General features: G+C 40.3%; 1 pseudogene; it reads left to right on the top strand.

The window, feature by feature from the left end:
* Nucleotides 1-18,786: 18,786 nt before the first annotated feature.
* On the top strand, nucleotides 18,787-18,905 carry LOC148522202 (5S ribosomal RNA; annotated as a pseudogene).
* The last annotated feature ends 5,234 nt before the right edge of the window (nucleotides 18,906-24,139 follow it).

The raw sequence follows: 24,139 nt of genomic DNA on the forward strand, positions 1-24,139 counted from the left end.
ACCCAGGACCATTATCCATCATTTATTTAAATCCCAACTCTCATCAAGCACAAGTGTAGACATTTCCTGAGGGTTTCAAAACACATGTCAAAAATCTGGGTCATGCATACTGTATATGCCATATAGCACTTTTCCAGTGCATATATATATATATATATATATATATATATATATATATATGTGTGTTTGTGTGTTTGTGTACGTCCAAATACAAAGGCGGCACTCAGAGACAGATAAATCCAATACCCTTACCAGAGGGATTTTTTTTGTGAGTTGACTTTTGGGGTCTTATACCCCTTCCTCAGGACAATATATAATGTTGATGAAGGGGTGCAAGACCCCAAAATGTCGACCCACAATAAAAATCCCTCTGGTGAGGGTATTGGTTTTATCTGTCTCTGAATGCAGCCTTTGTATTTGGACACTACAGTTCGGGGGTGCTGACCCCTAAAGGAGGGCACCAGAGCAAGCTGTGGCTGAATGCCTATATTTACATATGAATTGCTGGAGAGCTGGATATTAAATTTAAATGAGCCAATGAAATTTGAGATCGCGCTATAAAGGATGATCGGTTCAGTGAAGGAACAATCAACTTGAAAAAGGTCACAGATGTGACTAAAATGCATAGTTGCATCAGATAGACACAGATCCATCTAGTATACAGAGACCCAGACACTCCAGGGAGAAGCAGTAGCTGTATACAGATAATTGCCTGCTAAGGACCATTGTTCCAGTAAGCAAAGGAATACCCCGGCATGCCTAGATTTTAAAGTCTGGAAGTAGCAGTGGTGGCAGTGATATGGGACAAACTATTCCTGCCTGCTTAAAGATATTTGCCTGCCAAAGGTAATTGCCTCAGGATATTGAGGACTCTCCTGGCTTATGGAAATTTAAAGGTCTGAGACAAGCGGTGATAACAGCGCTGTTCTATAACAGCACTCACCTGCTAGAATACAATAGCTGGGCTTGCAGAGAGACACCCTGTACCTCTACTTGTTTCATAAAGATACCCAACAAAGGAATTATAAGTGTGGATCTATTCTTATACTGTACAAAGTAACTGGAATGTATATATTGGGCCAGTGAACACTGGGAGCGAACCAATATTTTTATTGCCCATCGAGCATTACTGTACCTTATAAATAAGTACTGAATAATCTTGAGCATGGGTAGTGTATTTGTACTTAAATTTAAACCTGTTTTTCAATTCTTTTGTATTGGAATCTGCCTTAGGCTAAATTAGCGGTTATATACTGGAGGTGGTTGTAATGCCCAGCGAATGCAAGTAAACCTCTTTAAAGCTGAAAATAAAGAGGTTTTTTTATTCCAACACAGTCAGTACATTGGATTTTCAACTAATAATGAACCAGCAGTAGCAAGGAAATTGTTACATTTGTGCTCTGTGGATATAACATTATTTTATGTTGCAATTTGATATGATACATTTTTCTTCAAGATACAATTCAAGTCACTTGTATGCTACTGAAGCTGTGATTATACAAATAAATTTTTTAATTTTTTGTTTTTATATATTTTTTTCTATGAGATATTTATGATTAAATAAAGATTTTAATTGGTTTATACTCCAGCACAGAATTGTGTGATTTTATGCTAGTTTTGTGAGGTGGGCAACACCTTTGTTTTTTCTGCAGCAGGTGTATAAGTGATTATTCCAGCTGATGTACAGAATAGGCACTAAGAATTTATTGATCCTAACTTTCTCATTCATCCTCTAGGGGACACTGGAGTTTCAGTACAATGGGGTATAGGAGTGGGTTAACCAGGAGCTGGCACCTTAAAAAAAAATAATAGTAGCTAGCTACTCCCCCTCTATACTCCCCAGGTCAGTCTAAAAAAGTGTGCCCTGGGAGCTGGACGTGGCCTCCTTAGGGCTTTATTTAACATTGAAAAGATCTCCAATCAGCAGGAGGACAGACAGGCAGCCCACTGCCCCTGCCTGTCTGCACCGATTGAGCTGCCGGGGAGACCTCACCGCTGCTGCACGCGGTTTGCGCTGAGGTCTCCTGCTACAGAGACCTCAGTCTCTGGGGAGCCCAGAAATGCACTGCTTGCAGTGCTCATTGCAGGCTTCCACAGCACATGCCCACCACCGGCAGCATAGGCAGGGTTAAGGTCAGTGTTTCCTGGCTCCCTGGTTAGCAGAGGAGCCAGGACATTATAATAGGTGGGCATCCCACAGTGAGTTCCACTCGCGCTGATGGTGCCATAGCAGGGGGGTGGAGACTAAGTGTTTCTTCTGATCCTGCCTCCCATCAGCCTCAGCACGTCTAAAGAATGCTGGGGGGCCATTTTAGAAGCACTACTAATGTGGAAAAAGCTGGCTGTGTCTTGGAGTCAGGCTAGTACTCAGTGTATCAGCACTTGCTATTTATTGTATACAGCACTATTCACTTAGCGCAGTAGGGCTCATTGCTTATCTCCCTCTGTGCCCCTTTCAGTCAAGTCCTAGGTGTGATTGTAATTACTACTGTCTTTTTTTCTGTGTGTGTGTGTGTGTGTGTGTGGATGAACAGTATACTACAGAATGTCTATCAAAGGGTCTAAGGCAGCCCAAAAATCTTTTTCCTGCAAGACTTGTGGGGAGAAATTCACACAGGGCCAGTCTAATGCTTCCTTACTGTGTGATAAATGCATGTGTCAGCCTCAGGACATTGTTCATGAGATTCAGCCTATGTGGTCTGATCCATTAGCATCAGTTATATCAACCCTGTCATCCGAGTTGGAAGCAGCTCGCAAGGACAGGGAGAGGCTTAAGCAGACAGCAGCTGAACCAGATTGGGCTCGATCTCTAGGCAGATCTGTAGAGGGACTTACTAGGGCATCTTCTCAGGTCCCCTTACATTACGATGAATCAGAGGAAGAGGAGCTTCACAACATGGAGGAGGGTGAAGTGTAAGAGGAGGAGATTCACGTTCCTGAGGAATCGGAACCTGCATCACAGGACATAGATGTTTTAATTACTGTGGTACACCTGGTGTTACATGTGGAAGATGTATAGGTAACTGCTAAACTGTCTATTTTTGGTAAGAGGTTAAAACTGTCTGTTACTTTTCCAGCATCGGAAGAGCTGGATGATATTCTTTCAACCGCATGGAAACACCCAGATAAGAAATTTCAAATGTCCAAGAAATATCTATCTTATTATCCCTTTCTGCAGGACAGTAGGAGATTATGTGAAACTCATCCAGCTGTAGACCCATCAGTAGCCCGCCTTTCTAAGAAGACGGTGCTTCCAGTGCCTGGTGCGGTTTCTTTAAAGGAGACCTTGGACAGAAAGCTGGAACATACATTAAAATCCTTATACACTGTAGCAGGGTTTTTGATGCATCCAGCTCTAGTCAGCTGCTGGGTGAACAAGGCCATTGAGGCCTGTGCTATGCAATTGGCGAGGGGATTATGTCCGGAACACAACCTGATGACCTAATTCAGTTAGCTGAATAGATTGCAGAATCAGCTGCATTCCTGGGGGAAGTGTCTAAGGACATTTGCAGTCTATCCGCCAGATCTTCAGCATTAGCTGTATCAGCTAGAAGGGCTCTGTGGTTGCATCAATGGCAGGCAGACACAGAGTCTAAGAGAGTGGTAGAGGCCCTCCCTTTTACTGGGAAGGTTCTTTTCTTCTTGGAATTAGATAAGTGGATCTCACAAGCTACAGGTGGGAAATCCACTTACCTACCATCTGCTACACCTCATCCTACTAGAAGACCCTCACCAGGTCCGTCCGTTCGGTCCTTTCGTGCCCCGGGGAGATTTAGAGGGTGTTCCAGAGGAGCCCCGGCTTTCTGCAGGGGTGCCAGAGGTCGGGGTAGAGCATCAGCTTCAGCTGCCTCCAGCTCACAGCAGGATAAAGCAGCTGCAAAGCTTGCCGCATGATTTTTTCCCTTCTCATTTGGGGGATTCCAGGGTCGGGGCTCATCTCCTACATTTCAAGGAAATTTGGAACCAGTCTTGTCAAGACGCTTGGGTTCGGGACGTCATTGTTCTTGGCCTAAAGCTGGATTTCAGGAGTCGGCCCCCTTCTCGTTTTTCTCAAGACCGGGTTTACTCCTGGTTGCAGAAAAATGAATTAGTAATCCAGGAGGCAATACAAAGACTGTTATTGTCTCAGGTAATAGTGAATGTTCTGACCCACCAGAAAGGACAGGGGTTTTATTCCAGTTTGTTCATGGTGCCCAAGCTGGATGGCTCCATGAGGCCCATTCTCAATCTCAAGGAGTTAAACCCTTGTCTTCGAGTCTTAAAATTCAAAATGGAATCTCTCCAATCCATGATAGCGGGTCTCGAGAGAAACAAGTTTTTAGTGTCCCTCAACAAAAAGGATGCTTATTTCCATATCCCCATCTGGCCTCCACATCAGGCTTTTCTTCGTTTTGCTGTACTAGACTCACATTTTCAATTTCAGGCCCTGCCTTTCGTCAGCACCAAGGGTGTTCACAAAGATTATGGCAGAAATGATGGCCCTTCTGCATCATCAGGGTATTGTGATTGTTCCATACTTAGACGATCTCTTGATAAAAGCCTCGTCAAGGGATCGCCTGTTAAGGGACATTCACCTAATGCAGAGTATGCTCTTGCAAATGGATGGATCTTAAATTTCAAGAAATCCTCCCTGATTCCAACACAATGCCTGCTATTCCTGGGAATTAAACTAGACAAAAGGGAACAAAAAGTATTCTTGCCCCAGGACAAGGTTTCCTCCATTCAACACCTGGTGTGCATGGTTTTACAACATTGCCAAGTGTCTGTACATCTTTGTATCTATCTTCTCGGGAAGATGGTGGCAGCATTCAAGGCGATATAATATGCAAGATTTCACGCCCGTACTTTTCAGTTGGATCTACTTTCCCAGTGGTCAGGATCCCACCTGTTTCTCCATCAGAGGGTCCTTTTGGCGTCTCAAACATGAGATCCCTCATTTGGTGGCTGAATCCCTCCCACCTGTTGGGGGGAAGAAGGTTTGCGATGTGGGATTGGATACTTCTCACCACGGACACAAGCCTGAGAGGTTGGGGAGCAGTGACCCTGGGGAAGCCTTTTCAGGGGCACTGGACTCAACAGGAAGCCAAAATGTCCTTAAATGTCCTGGAGTTGAGAGCAGTGTTTTATGCCCTCTAGATGGTGCATCCCATATTGAGGGGTCAGGCAATCCGAGATCAGTCAGACAATGCCATGGCGGTGGCATATATAAACAGGCAAAGCAGCAAAAAAAGCAGAGCCGCAATGAGGGAGGTAGGCAGGATTTCGCTTTGGCCAGAGGAATTTGCAATATCGATTTCTGCAATATTCATACCAGGGGTCGAGAACTGGGAGGCCGACTACCTCAGCCTGCAGGACATCCATCTGGGGGAATGGTCACTCAATCATCAGGTATTCCATCAACTGACTCTGGGATGGGGCTGTCCACAAGCCGATCTCATGGCATCAAGATTAAACCACCAGTTGCCAGTCTACTACTCCAGGACAAGAGATCCTCAGGCTGCGGCGGTGGATGCACTGACAGCTCCGTGGCAATTCCGTTACATATACCTCTTCCCTACTTTTCCACTCATACCATGCTTACTTCAAAGAAGCAGGAAGGGGGTCAAGGTACTGCTGGTAGCACCTGATTGGCCAAAGCGAGCGTGGTACTTGCAAATACAGAATCTGCTAATAGATGAGCCATGGCCCAAACCCCTTCAAGAGGATCTTCTTTTGCAGGGGCTTTGTTTATCAAGACTTAAGGTGGCTTTGTTTGATAGCTTGGCTACTGAAAGGGCCATCCTCAGAAGCAAGGGGATTCTGTCTAGCATGATTCCCACTATGATTTGGGCCAGGAAAGAAGTCACCTCTCAGCATTACTATCGCATATGGAAGACATATGTTGTTTGGTGCAAGAGACGTAATTATCCTCCATCAGTCTTTAGGGTATCACATCTACTCTTTTTCTCCAGGCTGGTCTAACACCGGCCCTTCATCTTGGTTCCTTGAAGGTACAGATATCCTTGTTGTCAATTTTCTTTCAAAGAAAATTGGCCTTGCTCCCGAATGTTCAAACCTTTCTCCAAGGAGTCATCAGAATTCAGCCTCCTTTTGTACCGCCCACTGCACCTTGGGATTTGGACTTAGTCTTAGGTTTCCTTCAGTCTGAGGCCTTCGAGCCATTGCACAGGGTGGAAATTAAGTTCTTAACCTGGAAGTTGGTTCTGCTGTTGGCACTCGCTTCAGCAAGGCGAGTCTCAGAACTAAGTGCTTTATCCTGTCACCCTCCCTGCTTCATTTTCCATGAAGATAGGGAGGAGCTGCGCAATCAGAAATCTATTCTTCCCAAGGTGGTGACTGGTTTTCATATAAAACAGCTGATAGTGGTCCCAGTACTCAAGGATGATTTTCCAAATTCAATATTACTAGATGTTGTCAGAGCTCTTAGGATTTATGTGGACAGGACTGCATCCCTCCACAAATCTGATGCTTTATTTCTTCGGTTTGATTTGGCCTGTCCAGGTTGGCCAGCTTCCAAACAGACCATTTCAAGATGGATTCACCTAGCTATCAGACAGGTTTACGTGGTGGCATCCAAACAACCACCTAGTCCCATAACGGTGCATTCAACGCGCTCGGTAGGTCCTTCATGGGTGGCTGCTTGGGGGGTTTCCTTAAACCAGCTATGTAGAGCAGCTACTTGTACAGGAAAGCATACTTTCCTTAAGTTCTATCGTTTTGATACATTTGCGGTCTCCACTTCGGAGTTTGGTCGTGCAGTGTTGCAGGGTTTTCAGTGGTCTCCCACCCGGGATGTAAGCTCTGGGACCTTCCAATTGTACTGAGACTCCAGTGTCCCCTAGTGGATGAAGGAGAAAATAGGATTTTGGTACTTACCGATAAATCCCTTTCTCCGATTCCACAGGGGACACTGGACGCCCACCCTGGGCTGTTCTTCCTGCAATGTTACTGTTTTTACAGGTTCACCAGTTTATTTGCATTTAGGTAATCTGATTGGCCGTTTGCTTTTTTTCTGTGAATGTTGTGTTATTACATGTATGTGATTATCATAGCTTTACTGTCTCCTTTTCCTTACTTCCAGCTCCCCTCGGGCACAGTTATTTTTAGACTGACCTGGGTGGGTATAGAGGGGGAGGAGCTAGCTACTATTAGTTTTTTTTTAAGGTGCCAGCTCCCGGTTAACCCACTCCTATACCCCATTGTACTGAGATTCCAGTGTCCCCTGTGGAATCGGAGAAAGGGATTTATTGGTAAGTACCAAAATCCTATTTTTACTGACCAGTGGTCATGTACAACATGATTGAATGGGAGTATTGCAAAAGTTGCATACCCCTTAAACTTGGATTTGGAATATTTATAATTGTACTTGATTTTTAGCTACTGATCACAAACAAATCCAACAAAATATGTTCCAGTTTCTCGTGGATGCACATTCTCTATTTAGCCTGATGAAATTGAAAAACACTTTATTATACAATTGTAATTGTTTAAGTTCCTTATATTACTATTCTGTTTATTCCATAGAAAATTGCAGGTGGTGTACCTTTATGTGGAGCTCTAGGTGAAATTCTATTTTTGAAATGGTAAGTTAGTTCTAGATAGCAACAGATATAATGGGATGGTGGATGGATGAATATATTCCCTTAATGCTGGAGTACTGAGATGATGTAACATTTGGGAACAATTTATAATTGAGAACACTATCATGGTTAGTCTGTTTCATTTTATTTTTTTTACTGAAATTTGACCAAAACATAATACAAGGGCAGCTAAGCAATATACTGTTGGCCCTGCAATACTGTCTCAAAGTGTTAAAGTTTAATTTACAGTAATGGCTGACCAGTATTTGTGGTTATGCATGTGCAAAGTTGGAACTGAAAGCCCAAATTAAAATCAAACAGTTTAAAAATAGATCATTATTTTTAATTATTAAAAAAAAAAAAAACATTAAACCTTTATACAATAAAAAGCAATTTTTTTATCAAATAATAAAACTTTTATAAATGTTTTTTCTGTTATGGACATTCTGACATGGCGATAACAGCAGGTGGAAATACTGTAATTACATACAGTAATGTACCCCATGCAGACCCAGGTTTATCATCATCAATAACAATGCTATCACTGGCAGTAACACATTTTGTATCTCTGTCAATGTGGTAATAAATCCTATTTCTAACTGAAATGCCCGGTTTTCCTGCCAATTAAGTTCTTTGCCTGCAGAGAAAATGCCCTTTAGATTCTGTAAAAAAAAGTGAGGAAAAATTAATAATGCTTCAAAGTTGACACAAGGTGGATAAGCGCTTGAAAAGTGTTTTTTCAAGATTTCATGTGGTAGATTTACTAAAGATTCTAAGAATGAAAAGTAATAGTGTTGCTATTCACAACCAGTCAGATTATGTGTGTCATTTTTCTCTTGTATCCTTGGTGCACATACATCTAATAACAGTAAGTGCTCCTCTAACCTGTGATACAATGACAGCCGGCACCTTTACTGTAGTGTCATATAGAAATAAACAACAAGAATACACAATGGCATAAAGCATATTCCATGTATCTTCTAAGAAATTGTGTACTAGGTGAATAAAATGTTTTTATTAGAAATTTGTGTTCATACATATATTATGTCAGTTTTGTGCAAGTTGATGTTTTTAACATGTGTCTAAAACTAATTAAACACCATTTATATTAATATTGTAGACATCCTTTGGATTACTTGTATTGCTCAGTAATTATTGTACAGAATGGAGGGGTTACTTGCTCATAGAAATAGAAAATTGATAACTCTTCATAGCAGCTATGACTAAAAATAATGTGCAGATGTGCCAGAAATATCATTAGCTGTGTAACTGTCCTACAATGACACAGTCACACAATATAGCAAAGCTGTGATGCAGCATAGAGGAGTAGGAGAAAGCGCAGAGTATATACAGCAAACTGAAAGCATCTTGCAGTCTTCTAACAGCTCCCATTAGACTTGTAGCCTGAAAGTGTGAATACATGTTTATATTGCTTTCCTAAGGTGCGCATCCACTAATAGACTTGGAAACGACTGCACGATTATGACATTGTAATCATGCTGTCATTTCCAAGTCTGTGATGTGCATACACTGAAGATCAGTAGTTCAGTGTATGCACATCAATCATCCCTGAACATGGGCAGCCTGATGACATCGTCACGTTGTCCAGCATGTTTGGGCGATGATAGATGTCTTAAATGACCAGTGGGTGCGCACATCGCTGGTCGGTTTAGACATTTAAATGTATAATTTGCAGGTCATTAACAAGCGATTGAACGATACTAATGTCATTATCGTCCAATCGGCTTGTTTTATCGCTAAGTGGATACGCACCTTTACTGTATTATCAGCCACAGCTAGTAAATTCACTATGTACAAACATATTGAGAAAGTTAAGATGCTTCAATTAATATCTGTTTTATGTCAAACAAATATTCTAGTGTAACTTACAGATGCATTCATTCTAGGAGCAAAGTTCCAGTTCTTAAATGTAGTAATGTTGTTAAATATTATTTTACAGAGGCACAGAACTCCAACCAAAGCCCATATACTTCCAAGGGCGAAAACTGATTCTGTATCTTTGCAGCTCAATATTAATGATTTCCTGATATTCTCAGTCTCATTGGATCGCCCATGTTTTTGAGGAGTTTTGATTGTTGCTTTATTTCCTCAATGATTTCTTTAATCAATAAATTTATTTCAAATTAATAAAATATGTATTGTCATAAGTTAAGTTAAAGATCCAATTGAATGCATAAGAAATATAGTAAAAAGAGGAATATTCCCAAACGTGCTGTCAATAGCAGCCATAATGGGGTAGTCGGCCCTAATATATACTTTATATAATAGAAATAAATGGAACCAATGCTGGTTTGGATGGTTTGGCGGTATAGATGGATAGGGTAAAAAAATGCTTACATTTATTTTATTAAATACATCATAAAATGTACAGGTAAAAACATTCATAAATCTAAAACCATAATTGTCTCAAAAATGTATCCTAAACCTCAAATAACATATCTTAGGGCTAAATGCCAGCAATCAATTATTAAATACTCATAATTGCTGCAACTTATTGTCCAATTATGGTGTATGGATGTCCCAAATGTTATGATACACCCGAATAATTGCATGCAACCCCTAGAACCACGCTACAGAGGTGCTCTCATCAGTACTGAGATGGCACTAAGACTTCACTCAGGAAAGTAGGGGCTCATTAATTTAACAGGTAATCACAGGGTTAATGCTGGAGTAACTGGTTACAATATGTGAAGCTGTAGGGTTAAACATGTGATTTGATAATGAGAACTGAAGCTGTATTACAGCAGATAGCTTGATAATGGTAATTGCAGATAAAGAGCACTTTTCCCAGTAATGTCATCTGCAGCTGTACAGATTAAACAGGTAGCTTGATAATAGCAGTTTCAGACAAACAGCGCTTTTCCCAAATGAAATAAAGCAAAACTTAACAACAGACGATGCAGAGGACAGGAGACCTTAGACCTGACTGGACATTCATATATGAATCAGAGTTCCAGCAATACAGAGCTTCACCAAGATCAGCAGGATAAACACCAAGGCATGGAGCTATGACTGACAAGGAAGTAAAAGCCTGTCAGCATTTTACTACACACACAGACCAATCAAAGGAATCAATGAAGACAAACCACCTGCAAGTGAAATATGCTACAGGTGTGAGGCTGCACATACAGTAGGAGAACAACTAGTGGGTGTCCCAGCTAATTGATACTAGCTTCAAACATTCCTGTTCAGCATTTTTGTTCACCTACACAGACATCCGAGTCTCCTAACAGTGACCATGACCAGCATGCAAAGCGGCTACTGATGCTGGCATTCTGATCTCCTAGCAATCAGCGGAATGCCACGCTGCCCACTACAGCTCCTAACACCAAAAACTTGCACAAGAGAGATGAGCTGTAATGGTTGTCCACTAGGTATCCATATACTGCAGGTGTTGTGACCCATATTTGGACTCTCCCCTTTCAGTATCCAGGCCCCATGGCCCTGGTCTCTACAGTAGGTCAGATAACTAAGTATCATTTCAACAGTTCAAATCTAATTGAGCACCACTGTTTGCAGTGTAGTAATTATTTTAGTCTCAATTTTAATTATGAATAAACCAATTATCTTATATACTAACAATTTGATCTGCATACACCTCCAACCATAATGGAGACTGCAGATATATTACAGCATGCTATAGGAAGTAGTCAGGCACAGAGTAGAGAATAATCCCTAGCAGTATTTTATTTATTACAGTTATGTTGTGGTCTTTGTTTTCCTCCTATAGGGTGCAATATCGAAGCAGTATGGATAGAGGGCGCTACTGCACATTTATAAGAATAATACACACTTGCAGTACAGTATCAAACAAGACAAAGAAAAATGTTAGTCAGTGCACAAAACGACTCAGATACTGTACTCAAAGTATTTATGCCAATAAGGTTTTCATCTGTGACCTCCTGTATTTAATACAAAACTTCTACAAGCATTTCTTTAAAAATGGTTAAATGATAAATCAGCAATGAGATAGGAGCAAAATATAATTAAATAAATATACATGTGTGATGAATACAAAGTTTTATGGATTAAAAAGAAAAACTCCTTGCTGCCATATGATACCTAAATAAATCTCTTATACTAGAGTGTGTGTGTTCTGTATTTTAGTCATTATATGTGTCTGGATTTTTTTTTGTTTTATTCCACTTATGATTGGATTTAAATATGTTCTCAGGATATGTTTTTGTTAGTGTTTCATCTGTTATGGATGTTTTGATGATATTTGTAAAGACTATGGGCCAAATGTAATACTGTAGGTCATGAATAAAAGTTAAATTTCTACTCGCACCTTCTCGCTTTCTTTTAGGGGTGAGTTGGTGCCGGGACTTGCAAATGTAATAGCCTGAAAACTTTACAGCTCAAGGCTACTATCCTATGCAAATCTATACAATATTTATTCTATGTAAACTACTAACACCTTTAATGCCACTAGCATTATGCAGAAGCCATCACAGATCAGTGACATCCGTGAAAGCTTCTGTCTGTGTATTTTTTAAAAAAAGATGTGCACCCCCTCCCCATAAGCATAACCAGCACTGGGCTATATAAAGCCTGACTTGGTTCTAAAAATACAGAGGCCTAAATGCATAGGGGGCCCATGTATATTAAGTACCAGCACAGGGCTATTCTGAGCCGGTCCTGGTTGTGGAAAACAGGGGACAAAATTAGTAGGGATCCCCTGTAATTTACATAGCCAGCACCAGACTCTTTCTACCAGGGAGGGCTAAACCACAGCCAGGGAAAACCTTTCACCGGTTCCCCTGCCAAAGCATTACCCCTGACCGCTAGTCAGCCCAGGCCAGGGATCCCTGGAGAAGTGAACAACCCCCAATAGTGGGTTCCTCCTTTACAGGGCACCCCAGGCCTAGGCTAATAGCCCGGGGCTATCCCCGGTACCCTTAGCCGTTGGGTACCTGGTTAATAGTTTAAATGTGTTTAGAGAAAGTTACAAGTTCAAAAATTGTTTTTAGCTGTGGTACTACACATCTCTGCAAACCTCCCCTTTGTACTGTTACTTGGAGAACCACAAGTACCAGCATGTGGGGCATTACGGGACCGCTGGTACCTGTAGTTACGCAGCTAAAGAAATACTTAAAAAAAACACAACACACACTCCATATCAGTAAAAGTTTATTATAACATACATGAACACTCACACTCACTATCAAACATACTCACCTAGTATACTTGAAGCCATCATGTCCCCTTGTTCTGTAGGAATCCATTGGGATACCTATAAAAATATCCTTACTCGCCTCTCCTATGGAATGTTCAGGTCCTCTTTGTTCCATGTAGGCATCCAGGGGATTAAAAAAAATGCCAATCCCCAAAATCATGCCGTACAGGTAAAAAGGTAAACACATACCTCTCCACTGCGCAAATGACTGGGGCACACATGTGCCCAGTCATTGCAGGAGCCACCAGCAAATTAATGGGCATCTCTATCAAAGCTGCTTGATGATTGGCTGTGTGTGATCAGCCTGTCTCCTCCATAGACTTCAATGTTGAGAAATTGCCCTTGAAGTCTATGGTGGGAACTGCGACATTGTATTCAATGATGTAACCACAAGCTTCACCTCAAGTAACCTTATGGTTACATCATTAGATACAATCCATATCTAGCCAACAGAACAACCATATAACAATATCCTAAAAGATAGAACATTCCTCTGTGCTAGTATGCAAAATTGTGTCTGGGTTAATTAGCTAAGTTAGTCATTATCCAAATAAAGAACATATTAGTCTCTATTGGACTCTAATGGATGAATTTAGCTCAACTTGTTCGATGTATCCACCAATGTTAATTGCAGATTGGCTAGTGTTAAGCTGGGAACACACCACACCGATCTACTGACCTATCGAATGATTGGTAAGTGCATAGACATTTACTAATCACTCAGCCGATGTATCTATGCTGACATCACAACTTGACAGAATTTAAATTTGCCCATCCAGTTGAGATGTCAGTCCCTGCAGCAAGTGTATGGCTGGTTGGCGGTTCACTTGTACACAGCCAGACATGATGATATATCTGCTAAATGGCTGTGCTGCAGGGCAGATGCAATATGTTTGTGAATGATGTCACTCACAGACATATCGTCTACACAAGCCTGCCACTGCACTACAGATATATGCTTAGATCCACAGAGACAAAAGTAATTGGTAGAAGAAAAATTGCATTCAGTATTAAAATAGTTAATAAAACATGTGATAAGCACCATCAGCAATGATTTTCCTCACCCAGCCTTACTCCACAGTTTAGCTCCTTTAAATCAGTCCTGTATATAATCTTTGAAGCCTCACACTGAGAACATTCCAGGTAACTGTGTCTTAGTGTCAGCAGCATGCACAGTTCTCATAAACTATTTCTTACCTACAGTGTGACTGGGGGTGACGGAAATGCCAGCAGTAGCCCGTGTCTTGTCGGCAGATTGGGTCCCAGCTGCAGTGGTTTGTGCTCCATCAGTGTAAAAGATCTCACCTGCAGTGCAATACAGGGACTGTAGGTGCTGCCTAGCATGCATTCTGAAGGTCAGCTAGTTCAGACAGAGAGATGGAGCCGCCAATCAGCAATAGGGTTCATGATGGTAATGACCACATGCTCCAGGTGCAGAGCAGGAATCATCATGCTGATTACATTCCTAGATGCTTAGAGCTGTTTCCACAAACATCACTGGAGGTGTGGCTTGACATGTTTCTAATAGAGATGAGCAATTTGTTTTTTTGGGATCTCAAAATGGCATCTCATTGGCAGCACGGGTATCACGTGTTTTGGATAAGCAATAAGAAAAATCTGAACATGAGCTAATTTTGCAAGAAAATAAAACTCCTCATTTCTCATTTCTAAACCAATCCAGGTCTATTTCATCAGAAGACAGCTAATGGAATGGCCCTGGATTAGCGAAGAGATGTGATTTACATGGCACTTGTATTTGTGGGTGGTGACAATGCAGCAAAAATGGGGATGTGCGGGCTCCATTTTCTGGGTGTGCCAAAGCCAGTGGCTGTATTCTTCACTCACTGCACCAGCAGTGTGATTTTCCCAGACATCCACAGTAACCTTACGGTTTCTCAGATGTCCGATTATCATGCAGCTGATCTGAAGGCTGCATTGTCCCAATTTAATGGTTATGTCTATTTAGAATAAAAAGTCCTTGCTTTGACATCTGGCAAATGCTAAGAGAGCAACTGTGCCATGGTTTTGAAGGTCCACAACCTGCCATCCTGTCTCTAGGTGGTTCCAGAGATTAGTTCATTATATACTCATTGAGGATTATTTATTTTTTATTTATTTATTAACAGTTTCTTATATAGCGCAGCATATTCCGTTGCGCTTTACAATTGTAAGCATAAATAGAACAAAACTGGGTAATAACAGACAGATATATAGGTAGGAAGGCCCTGCTCGCAAGCTTACAATCTATAGGGAAATAGGCATTGATACACAAGGATAGATGCTATATATTGCATTTTGGTCCAGCCAGAATGCACAGTTTCTTAGTTGGCTGCATGATATAGTCACACAGGAATGTTGACCAAATGTCAAGAGGATGTGAGAGAAAGACGATGTGTGAGATTGTGTGTGGACTGTAAAAGGGGATGTAATTAGATATGGAAGCTATGAAGGTTATGTGGGAGGTTCTGGAATCTGATAAGCTTGCCTGAAGAGGTGGGTTTTCAGGGAATGCTTGAAGGATTGGAGACTAGAGGAAAGTCTTATTGTCCAAGGTAGGTTATTCCATAGAGAGGGTGCAGCATGAAGAAAGTCCTGTAACCGTGAATGGGAGCAAGTAATGTGTGGGGATGAGTGATGCAGATCTTGTGCTGAGCGGACAGGTTGGGTTGGGAGATATTTTGAGATGAGTGAAGAGATGTATGTTGGTGTGGTTTGGTTAATGGCCTTATGTGTAAGTGAAAGTATTTTGTATTGAATACGGTAGAAAACCGGCAACCAATGGAGGGACTGACAGAGCGGAGCAGCAGATGATGAACGTTTTGCAAGGAAGATAAGCCTTGCAGCTGCATTCATAATGGATTGTAATGGTGATAGCCTGTTTTTGGGAAGACCAGTAAGGAGGCTATTGCAATAGTCAATGCGGGAAATAATAAGTGCATGGATTAGAGTTTTTGCAGTGTCTTGTGTGAGATATGGTCGAATTTTGGATATGTTTTTTAGATGTATGTAACATGATTTTGAGACAGATTGAATATGGGGAACAAAGGACAGTTCAGAGTCAAGGATGACACCAAGGCAGCGAGCTTGTGGGGCGGGATGGATGGTCAAGGTATCAACAGTGATAGAGAGATCAGGTTGGCAGCTGTTATTGGCCAGTGGAAATATAATTAATTCTGTTTTAGAAATATTAAGTTTCAGGTGGTGAGATGACATCCAATATGAAATGGCAGAAAGACATTCAGTGACACGGACCAATACAGATGGTGATAAATCTGGTGAGGATAGGTAGATTTGAGTATCATCTGCATACAGATGGTACTGAAATCCAAAAGAGCTGATTAGTTTGCCAAGAGAGGTGGTATAGATTGATGATAACAGAGGCCCAAGACAGAGCCTTGCGGTACTCCAACTGATAGAGGTAGCGAAAAGGAGTCAGAAAAACGAACAGTAAAAGAGCGATCAGATAGGTAGGAAGAAAACCAAGAAAGAGCTGTGTCCTTACGACCTAGAGATTGCAGTGTTTGTATGAGAAGAGAGTGGTCAACAGTTTCAAAAGCAGCAGAGAGATCTTGAAGAATTAGGAGTGAGTATTGACCTTTAGCCTTGGTAGTGGCAAGATCATTAACTACCTTAGTCAGTACTGTCTCTGTGGAGTGTTGGGAACGAAAGATGGACTGAAGTGGGTCCAATAAGTTGTGTGAGTTAAGAAAGAGAGTGAGGCGGGTGTAGACAAGTCTCTCAGGTAGCTTGGAGGGGCATGGGAGCTGGGAGATCGGACGGTAATTTGAGAGAGTATTAGGGTCTGAATTTTGTTTTTTTCAGAATGGGAGTAATCACTGCGTGCTTGAACAGTGATGGAAAGTTGCCAGTAGAGAGAGAGATTACAGATTTTAGTTAGGGTTGGGATAAGCACAGGAGACAGAGCTTTACTGATTTGAAGATGCTACTTCTTTGAAATTGTCTTCCTCTGATTTTATGGTTACTGGGCATAGATGGTTGAGTGTTAAGGAGACCTAAGATTATTGTATGCACATCACCACTCATCCTCCTCTGTTGTCATAATTTAATTACTTTTCCTTCCTTACCTGTCTATTCCTGTTCTCTTCTCTTTTTTTTTTTAGAATAGAATAGAATTTTTATTGGCCAAGTATACAGACGTATACCCGGAATTTAGCTCCGGTTACTGCACACATATATAACAATTCACAGCCAATCATAAAAACAAAAACATAAAAAAATTCCTCCCGTTAGTTATTTGGCCCAGTACAGTACGGAGTCAGCCATCCGTGGCACCATATACACTTGAGACAAGACAGCACTCCTGAAAAAATTCTTCAAAGATGTGGTGCCTGCTTCATACAAAATAAATATATGCACTCACTTTTTGGAACAAAAAAGCAACTGCTCCACACCACTGTGTTCCTTGGTGGTGGGTGTGAGTGGGGTGAAGGTGTGGAACTGTTGTTCCAGGTGGAAAACAGATAGGAGTAGTGTTGCATATAGAGAGGATGATGGAAAATGAAGAGGATGTAGATGGAGGAAACTAGGTGTGTAGCCATGCCATTGTGTATGGACGGCGAGTGTACCATTGGAAGGATCCTAGGGGGAGTGTATTGGTGAGTACATCTGCCGAAGCATGTGCATCGGAGTGGGTGTGTGGGATAGAACGGCAGGGAATGTGTACATGTGTGCCGCAGGGGTGTGGGGGGGTGAGTGACTGTGGAGTGCATCCTAGTGGAGAGGTGTGGCTGGGGAGTCACAGGGGAGGACTTGAAGCAATATAGTCTGTGGTGCAGTTATATGGATCCCGGGAGTTGCATCACACATCCTCATTCTGGCAAACGGTTCCCCATCAGACATATTTTGACTTGCACGAGTAAATACCTGGTATATACAGTATGATCAAATGTCCATGTAGTCTGGTGTATATTGGGAAAACAACTAGGCTATTCAAAGAAAGAATGACTCAACATCGTACAGCCATACGACAAGCTTTGTCGGGAAAAGAAGTGGACCAGCTGGTCGCTTGACATTTCAAGCAGAACAGACATTATTTAGCAACCTTATCCTATAAAATCATTGACTTTGTGCCTATGGACAAGAGAGGAGGAGACCGTGAGAAGCGGTTGTTACAATTAGAAACTCAATGGATTCATAGATTGAATACGGTTACTCCTTTTGGACTAAACGAGACTCTGGACTCATTCGGAGTCGGACATTGCGGCCGCACGGTCGTACGCTACCGATGTTCGCTAAACTGCGCTTGGGTAAAGTTTGCAATGCGCGTGCGCAAACTAGCTCTGTCGATCAGAAATTTCTCTCTCCTTGAACACAGCCAGGTCGTTAGTGTGAGTGACAGAATGAACCGTTTGTGGGTGGTAACAGGGGAAGGTGATTGAAAACGGGGGAGTGGAGATCCGAACGCAGGCATGCCTGACTATGCAAATGGCGTTTTATGGGAGTGCATAATTAACAAAGTAGTGTAATAGCACACGTGACATGGGAGGTTTTTACACTGATTTGATCGTAGAGCTTAAGAGAGGGTATGGTCAACCTTAAGCTCTACGACCATTTCCGATGGTTCCCGATGGTCTCGATTAATCCTTATATGCCCGGAGATGACTTGTAATGCGTACGAGAAGGGGGCGTATTTTTTGTCTTACGGCCGTATCCTCCCCTTGGTCGGCCAGCTAAAGATCCGATCTTAAGGACGCAAATTGAGAGTGCATCATTTGCATATCCAGACCATTTTCCCTTACGATCATGCGGCCGCAGCGACCGAATTTAAATGAGGTCCTCTATCTTTTTCTTGTTTTTTGTGAGCTCCATATTATCTCCTAGATTTGTGCCTTCATGAGACCGTTCAGTCATATTTCATAATGTGCACATATGTATGCAATTATATATTTTATTACCAGTTAGATTATTCCAGGACACATACAGGGACGAATACAAAAACATAATATCCTCTTGTTTATCACTGTGAGCCCTGGGGGAGATGTTGTATTTTGTTACAACTATACCACACTGGTCTTGCCCAATCTCAGCTGAACTTGGAAGCCAAGCAGTGTTGGGCCTGACCAGTACTTGAATGGGAGACCTTCAGGGAAGATCCGGTGTTGTAAGTACTACTTAGAAGTCTCCTATATACCCAGGTAGCACACAGGAGAGTGATATGTCACAGATGTTCCCTTTGAATTCTGGCTTATCTCCTGGTTAGTCCATTTCCTTGTTTGGACATTTGTGCACATCTGGAGTTATAAGAATATTCAACTTTTTAAATTTTGTGGAGCTTTTTAATAACATATTTTGTGTACAATATTTTTTTGTAAAAACATTTTTTCTAATTGATTTTTTCTATCATGATTTTTTCTTTTATGTTTTTCCCATACTGTTGAGTCATCTGTATGTTCTCTTGGTGGTCCAAGTTATCTTTGCATTTATGCACATGTTCATGTTTTGTCATATTAGTGATTACCTGAGCACCTTTTTGGGTTTAGCTCTGCTGGGTCATCCTATGTTCCATGTGCTTTTTTTCTCATAGCCTCACAGTTGTCATATTTGTATACCATGGATTAATCTTCACCACGGACTGTGTTGCTTTGGGTCTTCTTTTGTGGTTCTTTTGCTGCATTTCATGTGTTCTGCAGTCATGCATTTCCTTGCATTTCTGTGGCACACGTGTGCATTTTTTGTCGTTTTGTCTCGTGTGCCAGTTCTGGTGCACATGTTTTGATGGATGTCTTCACCAATGTGTTCTTTTTGGGATCCTTTCGATGGTACGCTTGCCGTTTGTATGTGGCGGTGTGGTTGCATGCTTGGTTTTTTTGTCTATGTCTTCTTCATTTGTTGTTGTCTTTTGTATATGTGTTATTGTTCATGTTTGTTTTCCACTTGGAATAGTGGTTTTGCATTTTTGCTTTGTTCACATTCACTGTTGGGGAGTGCAGTGGTGTGGAGTTTTTGTTCTCTTTCGTTTTGTGGGAGCGATTTGTGTTATGTTGCTTTGTTTCTTCAGTTTTTTGATGTGTGGGCATTGACTCACACCTTGCAGGTTGCATTATGTGTGGTGGCGCGTTGTTGACATTTCATCGTGTTTGGCACTGCATGTTGGTGCCTCGCTGTCTGTTCGCACGTGTTCGCGGTGTACGGTGGTAATTTTTCCTCCTGTCCACAGGGGGCGTCAGGCTGCTTTGTCCTGTGTTGTGCCTGGGTGTCTGGCGCACGGTGGTGGTGTCGCTCTCTGGCCCCCGGCGGCATGGAGCGTTGCACTGCGCCGGTCAACTTGGAGATTCCACTGTAGGGGTGTGTGTGTTTGTTTTTTCAATGTGTTCTTGGTGGGGGTCGTGTGGGACTGGGGCGTTGGGCGGGGCAGACACGGTTGTCGGGTTTGGTTCTTTCATTTCGTCGGACCTGTGGGTGCCGCCTTTCCCTTTTTACATATATATATATATATATATATATATATATATATATAGTGTTTTGGAACAATAAAAAGCCAGCACTCACGTTTAGTAGATTTACTGTGATTGTCCTGAGATAAACCAACTAGGATTTGGTTGAAAAAGTCATCAGGCAGGCTGCTGCTGCTGACTACTGTATGCTGTATTTTTCATATGTTACCTTCACAGTGAATCGACGGAACGTGAGTGCTGGCTTCGTTGCTTTTTTGTTCTCTTCTCTTTTATTTCTCCCCCTTTGTTATACTTTATTTTTTTTCTTTATTGTATACATTTTTTTAAAATCAAATGTTCTCCTTTATTGAAGCAAATCAATTACAAGCATAAGAAATATCAATTATAGTACATGCAATGGAAATATAACATGATACATTTCTGGAACACATAACCAATATACATCAAAGTTAGTAGATTCTATACATTTCAGATAAATGTTAAATAAAAAATAAAAGTAATAATTATGATGTAACCTGAATCCATGTTGTCTATTCTTCCCCTGTCCATACCTGTGTAACAAATATAAAATAAAGTTGTCACTATGATTACAATCAGCCATAGTCTAGTGAGCAGTGAGGGAGATCAGGTCTTAATAACATACACGTGTTTATCATCATAAGGTATTTCTGAAACACTTCCAAATCTGTTCCTTAAGTGAGTGGGAGAGGGTTTCTATGTAACTTTCCCGTGTTTTGAAAAAAAAATTTTTAAACTTCTACTTTTGTTATGAGGCCTCTAACCACTCCATTCTAAAAACATGAAAATTTGTTTTCCAAAAATTTGTAGAATACATATTTTCAATATGGCTAATATAGCTAACAGTAATTTCCATGCCCCCCTTGCCACTCTCGTGCCTTAGGGTAGTATAATAAAAGTAACAGTAAATAGCAAAAAAAAAAAATAAACAAAGTATTATTGGCGCCAATACTACAATTTATATAGAACTATAGCGTTTGCTGCTTTTTGTATCAAGGGGATTACTCAGTCCCCGTGGCAATAAACTGTAAATATAGGAAAAATGATAAAAAGCACTAACACACAGTTCTATGATAAAAAAATAATCTTTTATTATTCCTTTTCTTAAATAGGTTTTATCAGCTCTTTAGCATAAGTAGATAGCCATTTTACTTTAACCGATAGTAAACATCAATAAATACAATTTATACATTAGTTAAAACAGTATTTATGGTAAATGATCACTTAAATTTATCTAAAATTTTGTGGCCACAATCTGAATCAAACAGGAAAGGAAAGAAATCCTTTATTATCCCCTAGTAATCTGTTACATCTAGGTATTTATCACAGCTGTGTTTTGAAGAATGAATATCATGACACCTAGTGGGATTGCAACTCTGTTTCACAAGTATATTAGCATTGTTACTTCTCCTGTAACAGTGTATGTACCATAGAAGTAGATATTCCTATGTTAGTTTGTTTTGACACAACACAGTATTCCTGCTGTTTTATGACAGCACAACTCCCCTTAGAGGATAAAATATACTTTCTTTAATGATTCCTTTAGAAGCATCTACTTGTTTATAAAAATAAGACAGATTGATAGGATTAAGCAACTTATGTTTCCCCACTCAAAGCAGTGAATTCTTAATGTTCATATTCATTTTAAGTGCACACTATACATACTTTAAAAAAATCATGACCATTAAAAAATATGTATTCAAAACTAGTATTATTTACCACGTGCTCCCATTTAGCAAGGTTGGTTGATTGTGCCATTTGTAGCTCTTTTTCCCTTCCTCCTTTTAAAACACCACCTCGTGACTTGTGTGCTGCAGATCTATCTACAGTCAGAAGCCAACGTGCCGGGGTGCAGATTCCCACAGCCGATGTGTGGCAGGTGATGGGTGTCAGAGGGCAGCTTCCCAATGGAAGGTGGATTGCCTGTTGTGGGTGCAGGGTGTAAGCATGGCACACTACTGAATTGTCCTCTCCTCCTTCTCCTTGCCGTCCACTCCATATCCGCTCTGTACTCAGCAGCTGCTTCTCAGGTGTGAATAGCCTGAATGCCGGATTGCCGGGGGAGACAGGAGTCCTCAGGGAGACAAACCAAATCAACTGGTCTCTAAATGGCAGTAAGTAGGTCAGTAAAAACGCATTTCTCTGCCTCTGTAAAATATCAACGGCTTCCTCAGTTAGCATATTTGTTGTATTCTCTCACCAACATTTTATTTATGCCAATGTATTCAGCACATGTGTAGGCAATCTACTAATCAGGTTTTATATTTGGGTAACGATATATAGGGATTAACCCTTAGGTGAATGAAGTCATATCTGGGATTGCTTTCATCCTTTAATATTTCTAATTAGTGCTCAACTATTTTATTCTTGAACATTTAGAATTGATAGACATTGGAGATACTCTCATATAATCCTAGAATCATATAAGCGAGAAAGATTTGAAGCAGAACTGTCCTGGACACAAAGATACACACATATATATAAATATACACACACTACATATACATACTCATATTCATCTAGAGGGCCGGATGAGGTTCAAGTAACATAAATCATCCATTAGTATATACACCTAGAAAAATCAATGATGATAATAAGATAATATTGTTTGATTATATACATCTTAAGAAAAACTTATATATATATATATATATATATATATATATATATATAAAATTTACCTATAGTTTTTTTCTCTCTAAGGATGAACATATAAATAGACATAAAAAAAATATATAAAATTATAATTATAGAAAAACACTTACCGAATTTGAATTGATACATCAAATGTAAACCACATGAGTTTATGAATGGAATAAATTAAAACTATAAATATTTTATTGACAGCCTTAGATCCCAATATTTATAACTATAATAACTGCTTTCTATTTTGTCAGATATCCTTACTAGATCATTTGAAGTAGATCAATGTTTGAATAAGGAGAGAGTAATAAATCTTTTCTCTAAACTCAAGATGTTATAATTTCATCAAGTTAGACTATTCATTATATGATGGTGGATTTAAACTATTCAGTCTTTCCTAGTTAGTCTGGCACACAGGGACCTCTGGTACCATGTATCCCTAGTTGGATGAATAAAGCCACCTTTAGATTAACTAAATGTTGTTAAGTTCTATTGTGTAATTTAAACTGTTGGGAAAAAGTGTTCCAAGTCTATAGATCCAGAAAGCTTCCCTTAGACATAGCATACTGAACCTATCTCCTCCCCTTGATGTTACTTTAATGTGTTCTATGCCTTTTACAGAAATTTTTTCTTTGGGATAAATTTTTATATTATGATATGTGACTAGACAAAGGATGAGTTTTTATCCCTTTACTAATATTTCACCAATGCTCCATAAATCTTGTATGAAGCTTTCTTGTGGTCCATCTCACATACTGTTTCCACAGCCACATTGTATTTATAGATAATAAAGGTTGTTCTACAGATTATAAAGTCCTTTCTATAGAATTTTTTGCCATTATAATGTGATGAAAATTCAGTTTATTTTCTTTTTGTGTGTAAACATGTATTACATGAGGTCTTTCCACACCTATGAAATCCTAACAGTTTCTTAGGAAGCCAGCTATTTATATTTTCTATCTTTACTGATTCTCGCTTTAAGTGGCTAGAGACCAATTTTGATTCGATATTGTCTGCCCTTCTAAAAATGACTTCTCCTTCCAACTCTACTGTGTCTCTCAGTATTCTATCCAGTTTTAATAAAGATAATTTTTTCTTTATTATAGTTTTAATTTCTTGTGCAGAGCTATTATATTTTGTAAATAGTGATGATCTATTCTGTTTTTTGGGCACATCTTCTCGATTTTTATATTTTATATCTAAAAGGTCCTCTCTATCTATTTTGACTACCTCCTTCATAGCTTTTTGAAGAATTTCCTTAGGGTAACCCTGTTCTAAAAAGGACT

Source organism: Taudactylus pleione, unplaced genomic scaffold (genome assembly GCF_031769625.1).
Source record: "Taudactylus pleione unplaced genomic scaffold, aTauple2 ptg000151l, whole genome shotgun sequence".
NCBI classification, from domain to species: Eukaryota; Metazoa; Chordata; class Amphibia; order Anura; family Myobatrachidae; genus Taudactylus; species Taudactylus pleione.